Raw genomic sequence first — 6,000 nt, 5'->3', positions numbered from 1 at the left:
GTTCTCGTTGGCCGCTACGTAGCAGCAGGCAGCGCGCCGCGTGCCGACGCAACCCAACGGCACCTCGGCCCGGTATCGATCCCGAGCACGCCGCGCAGGCGGCCGCGTCGTCGTCCCAGTGTTTTGCGGCACTGACTGCCCGTCTACTTGTTGCCAGACTCAAGAGGGGGCGCTGCAAGCCATTCTGCTGCCACCTTCGCTGCCCCGCTTTCCCTCCATTTTCGCTCCTGGGGAAGAGAGCTGCCCAATCCCGGCGATTCTCCCACGCTCGTCCCTTAGCCGGGAAACGCGTCGCAGCGGCGCACTCCTTTTACCGTGGGCGAGTCCCACTTCGGGCACCGATATTTGGGCGCTTGGGAAACTACGCGCCATCTGTCGGTGGGTGCGTGATCTTTAAGGAAGACCTCGCGCCACCTTTGACGAAGGAGTTCTCGTCGCGAAGTCATGCCAATAGGTGTCACCTCATTGGCAGGAGCGTCTTCCCGAAGAGACCTAGGTTGAGAACGGGTTTGCCGAGCGCTTCGCCTCGGAGTCAGCGTCGCTGGCGGACTCGAGCTTCGACTCTTCCCCTTTCGCGCCGCCTCCGTTCGCTCCGCTGTCGGGGCGCGGGGAGCCCCGCCGAGGAGAGATAGATTCGAACGCCGCGCTCCCAGGTGTGCGTCGACGAACGCGGATGGGTGGGCTGCTCCTCCGTGTTTTGGCGCGGTGGATGACGACGACTCGGACCCTTCCCGAACCCGCTTCGGACCTCCTCGGCTAAAGTCCGGATGTTCTCGTCGGTGTCGTGGTCTTGTAACAAAGGTACGCTGCACCCTGACGTTGCTCTTTTTCTTTTTTCTTCTTTTTTCGCGCGTTTTGATTGGTCGCCAAACACGATTGTCATCAACGTCATCTTGTCGAATCAGAAAGCAGAAAGGCTGAAACTCAGCTCGAAGTTGGTGATTTGCATACCACCGTTGTCGCTTGTACCAACCCTTCCAGATAAGAACTGCAGTAAAAAAAGGACGTTTTCGCGCCTTTGATGGAGATGGATGTTAGTGTCTTTGCAAGTATGCCCGATTCAGTTAACAGCCAGCCGGCTTCAGGTGAGTAAGGGCATGGTTGAACTATGTAATTTGGGGAAGAAAGAAATTGCTGCTGGCGGCAGTGTAACTGTCTAGCTCAAGCGGCTGACACCTAAGTGGTGGCGAGCAAAAGAGGCCGAATTATGAAATTACAGGACAGGCAGAGAGGACAGCTAAAATGATAGACATGGCTATGAGAAAAGGAAATTTACACTATGTTTGTGACTAGTCTGCCTCAAAAAGAACATGCATTTTTTTGGTGGTCTCTGGTGAACCGTGCATCTATCGTGAAACGATGTCTGAATATTAAAAAAAAACTTGCAGAACTCAGGTGCCTTTCCTACTAAGTCTCATGTATAAAACTGACGTTTTCAGCTGAGCACGTGGCACCTTAAGAAAAATCATCTTTGTAGCAACGAAAAAGTTGGACGTTAGAAGATTTGAATTTAGGATAGCGCAACTTCGTGTCTCAAGAATCAAGCTTCAGAGGTCGGTTATTTGAGGGCTGCCTTTAGCACTCTACTGTATTCAATAGAATCGGACGAACTGTTCATGCTGTTCATTCTTTCATCTATTTTTTATTACTCCGCCAATTCAGTAAAAACAGCTCATAAAAATTTGCTCTTCTTTGACGTCGATTATATTAAATTGTGAGCGTGAATTGCTGTCCTGATAAACGTATAATGTTTATCGCAGCCTTGTGGGAGAGCGTTCCTATCGTCTGTGACTACTTTTGATCCGCACGCGAAATGCGAAGGTTGTGGGTTCGGTTCCCACCTGCGGCAAGTTGTTTTTTCATCCACTTTAATTTCCATTAATTTATCGTTTCTTCATTTCATTTATTAAGCACAAGTAATTTCCTCTATGTTGTCCTTGGTGTCCTGTCTGCTCCTTTCTGTGTCCGTGTTCACTTCGCGCTAGAAACCAAGATAATGTCAGTGTTTGTTGGCTTCTTATGATACTTTTGATCCGGTCGCACCGAAAATGCTGCAAAAGCGCGATGTTATTTCTGTGATTTGAGTTTCTGCTCTCTGACCTAGTCAACTTCGACGAGAACGTTTTCACCACCGGGCCATTAGCGTGTGGGTTATTTCAGTTGAAAAACATTCATTATAGTGCAGTACAGCATTATAAACAAGGATCGAAGAAGTGATTCAGTCATTGCTGAAGGCGAGGGCTTTCGTTACCAGTTTCTCCTGGCTAAAGAATGCGTACGCCACAAATTTTACTCCGAATATACTTCTCGCTCTTTCTTATTTTCTTTCTGAAACAGCCATTTGTCTGTCTTCTTCTCTCTGGGAACAAAAAAAGAAGAATGTGCGTACGAGGAAACTTTTTCAAGTTTGGTCATTTGAAGCAGAACAGTAAGAAAAGCCTTTTAAAAGTACAAGAGACATTCAGCATCTTGAACTGCATTGGTCAAATATGAGTAGCCGCAAACTTACTCCTTTTGATTATATAGTCCTGTAAACCTTTGATAAAAGAATATAGGCGTTGCGCGAACATTGATGTAATCTTAAGTTATGTTGGCAATCAATTGTGAAAATTTCAGGGTTAAAACCACCTTTCATCACACATACAAGGGCCATCGGAGCCTGGAAATATTTAAGCGTAATATTCATAGCTGGAAAAACTGCCAGTTTTGTAACATAGATTGCTTTACCTGCCCTAGTTCCTTAGTGGCTATGGTGTTCCGCTTTATAAGCACGAGGTCGTGAGATCAATCCCGCCGGCGGCCGCATTACAATGGGGGCGAAATGCAAAAACGCCCGTGTACTTAGATTTAGGTGCACATTCTAGATGCCCAGGTGATGAAAATTGATTCAGAGTCCCCCACTACGGTGTCTCATAATAGGATTGCGGTTATGGCACGTAAAACCCCATAATTTATGTTCATACGATAGTTTCGTAGATACCGGCCACTTAATTTCACATTTGTCAGTGTTCTGCAATGTCGACAACACATGTTGGGAGCTACAATAATCTAACTTATACTAACATAACGGAAGTCGCAGGGGCGAAAGACGTGATAATTATTTCGAATGCGACCTCACCTAATTTCGAAGATAACGTTGCGCGAAGTCACAAGATTGCTTTGCTGGCTAAAAAAAAAAAAAAAAGGTAGCTGGCGTGCCTGCCTCACTCTAAAGAAAAGTTAGAAAAAGCTCGCAACTGCAAGCAAATCCTTAGCAACAGCAGTATTTGCTACCTCTCACAGACAGTTACTAGCTGGTTACTGTGACTTGTTGCCAGCTATTTACTAACGCTGGAGCCTTGCTGGTGCAGTCAAGGTAAGTTAGTAATGGCTGCTACCTCATCTTTCTCGTGATGTATTGTGACGGCAATACTATCATCTTGCTGCAAGATTTAAACTACTGTTGTTCCTTTTGTTAATTTAGACTAAAATTTATCTGTTATCTCGTCGGCACATTCATCTAGGCATTATATAGGTTACACGAATTTATGACCGCAACTTTATTTACTTATCAATAGGTAGAAGTGCTCATCGCAACAACGTGTTCTCGCCAAGACTGCGGTAGTGTATAAGTTTTCGGTAACTCAATTTTTTTTTCTTCAAGCTACCTGTTTGTTCTGTTGGGCTATGTGTTGTTCTTTTGTAGTGTGTTTATTGCCGGGTAGCGTACGTCAGTAACCCACAGCCTAATGTTTCTTGTATGACTGTGTACAAATAATTGTGTAATGATAAAGGAAAACGAACGTGCAAATGCGATACTGCTTTTTAGTTTTACCTGGATAAGCCTAATAGAAGGTGCATAATTGAGTCCCGGAAGTACCGCTTACGTACTCAAGACAGACCCCAGTAAACTTTTCATAATGAAAATCCAGATGCATTCGTGACACTACTAGGTTTTGGAGTCAGGGCAAGATCATTACTAGTAATGGCTACGGCCTTTTTTCTAGTTAGCAACTGTTACAAAAGCTACCGTTACTTACTGCAGTTATTAACATGTTAATAAAATATGCGACAGCGAGTTAGTAACCACAACAACCTTCTTCTGCTAACATTATAATACATTTGGTTTTACGCGAAACACGTTACCGCTATACAACGTCGAACAGAAACAAGGAATACCTACAGTCAGCGTTCCATACCAGCAGAAGCTCCACACTGCAATAACTGCTAAACTGGACACTACAAGAACAGCCGAACTACCGCTTGCAATGTCTGAGCATTTTTCTTAAAATGATTCCGGATAGCAGCAGAACAACCTGACTCTTTTCTACTGCGCTAGCAGTCAAGGAGGGAAGCGTTGATAGATGTTAATATATCGCGATTCTAAGAGATTTCACACAGGGTGACCAGTGTTCCGGCAGGCGAACCTGTTTTTCTCGAAAGTAAGGCTCATCATCCTCAGCTGTTTCTTTTTTTTTTCTACCCGGTTGGTGGATTGGCATCACGTGGTGTCGCTGGTGGCGGGGGCAATCTGTAAAAAATGAAATAAAGGAATTAAACATACTGAAAAACGAATGAGCGTTGACGTATTGGCGTTTGCAGGGTGTATACAGAATACGTCAGTATTTATTCCTTTCTTCGGTACATACTTTTGCGTATTGTCATTGCCAACAGCCTGACCACGTGAAGGCATTCCATTACGTGGGTACTATTCTGGACCTGGAAACTGTGAAACTCCGCCATGCTGGCATTTTGAGCCAATCGGGAAGGCAGGCCCCGTGAGCCAATCGCCACTAACGAGACCCCGAATGGGATGATATGGCAGACCTTTACAGTGTCCAGAGGGCGCATGCCGTGTCAGTTTTAAGGGCGTAACTTGCTTTTACCGTGTTGTGGCGTTTACACGAATGCGACAAGTGCGGCGTCCCGTCGGCATTTCTAGCGCATCACATTCAGGTAAACGGTGGCAATGCGCTTGAAACGCGAATCGCAGTAGAGGGTATAGCTCGAAACGGGCAAAGTTGTCTCGGGCGGTGCGTAAATGTAAATGCCGGCGTGTATAGCGCGCATCGAGGGAGCGAAACGGTTGCCGCCACGAGCCGCCCTCAACGGCGGAACGCATGTCGCCGGAAACAGGTTCTACCTTGTTTTGGATAAAGGAAGATGCGCCATACGTCAACGACGTCGCATCACCGTGATGCACTAAAAAAATGCGACGCGTTACGGTCGCATTCACGCAAACGTTGCTGATGCGTCGGTACGCCTCTCTAATGCACTTCACCGTGGTTCATTAGGTTTCTATACACCGCACTACGTTTGATCCACTTATCCAGCTTGTGTGCATAAAGGTGTGATTACTCGAATTGCCACACTACGGCGTAATTTGTCTCGGGAAGGCAAAGCTCAGCGAAAGCGAAATACATATATTATATATACATAAAGAGAGAGAGAAAAAAAATATTGACGAGGACGTAACAGAAGCAACCTGAAAAACCAAAAAACCAAGAGTAAGAAGAAGCTGCGTTGATGACTTCCGGCGTGGTTGGACTTATTGCTTTGTTACACAAACTTCATTCGCTTAATCGAGTTGCGCTCAACACGGTACAGCTGCCCCGCACGAAGAATTCTCTTCACGTTCTGGCTTCCAGTAAGGAGATTGGACATTACGCTCTCCTTGGGGCGACGCCTGAGAGTAGCAGGCCATGGTCTTTCGTTTTCCTGTCGCTGTCCGCTGTAACAAAGAAATGCAGGAACCAGCGGGCGACCAGGGGCTGCGCCGCGAGCGAGAAATCGAAGCAAGACGTTTACGCTAGTCTCCCTGTGGCAAAAATCAGAGCGAGATTTTCAGTAACGTGAGCTCGTTTCTAGGGAAAATAAAGCAGTAAAAAAAAGACAGCCTGAAAACAGTCGCGGTGTACGCGTTTGAGTACGCGCGAATTTTTTTTTTTTTTTCTTTGCCCCGTCCTGCCCAACGGTACGCGGCTAAGAATGATTTCAGATGTTGAAAGTACACTAAAGAGA

At 46.1% G+C, this 6,000-nt stretch overlaps 1 protein-coding gene across 1 annotated transcript in view; it reads left to right on the top strand.

The window, feature by feature from the left end:
- Nucleotides 1-475: 475 nt before the first annotated feature.
- LOC126537009 (uncharacterized) overlaps nt 476-6,000 on the top strand; it is a 108,023-nt gene continuing 102,498 nt past the window's right edge. The window contains exon 1 of the mRNA XM_050184106.3: nt 476-801. The gene's annotated coding sequence lies outside the window, so the exon portion shown is untranslated. The remainder of the gene's footprint in view (nt 802-6,000) is intronic.

Source organism: Dermacentor andersoni, chromosome 4, assembly GCF_023375885.2.
Source record: "Dermacentor andersoni chromosome 4, qqDerAnde1_hic_scaffold, whole genome shotgun sequence".
In the NCBI taxonomy this organism is placed as follows: Eukaryota; Metazoa; Arthropoda; class Arachnida; order Ixodida; family Ixodidae; genus Dermacentor; species Dermacentor andersoni.
Note: the sequence above shows the minus strand (reverse complement) of the source record. Positions and strands in the feature narration are given on the sequence as shown.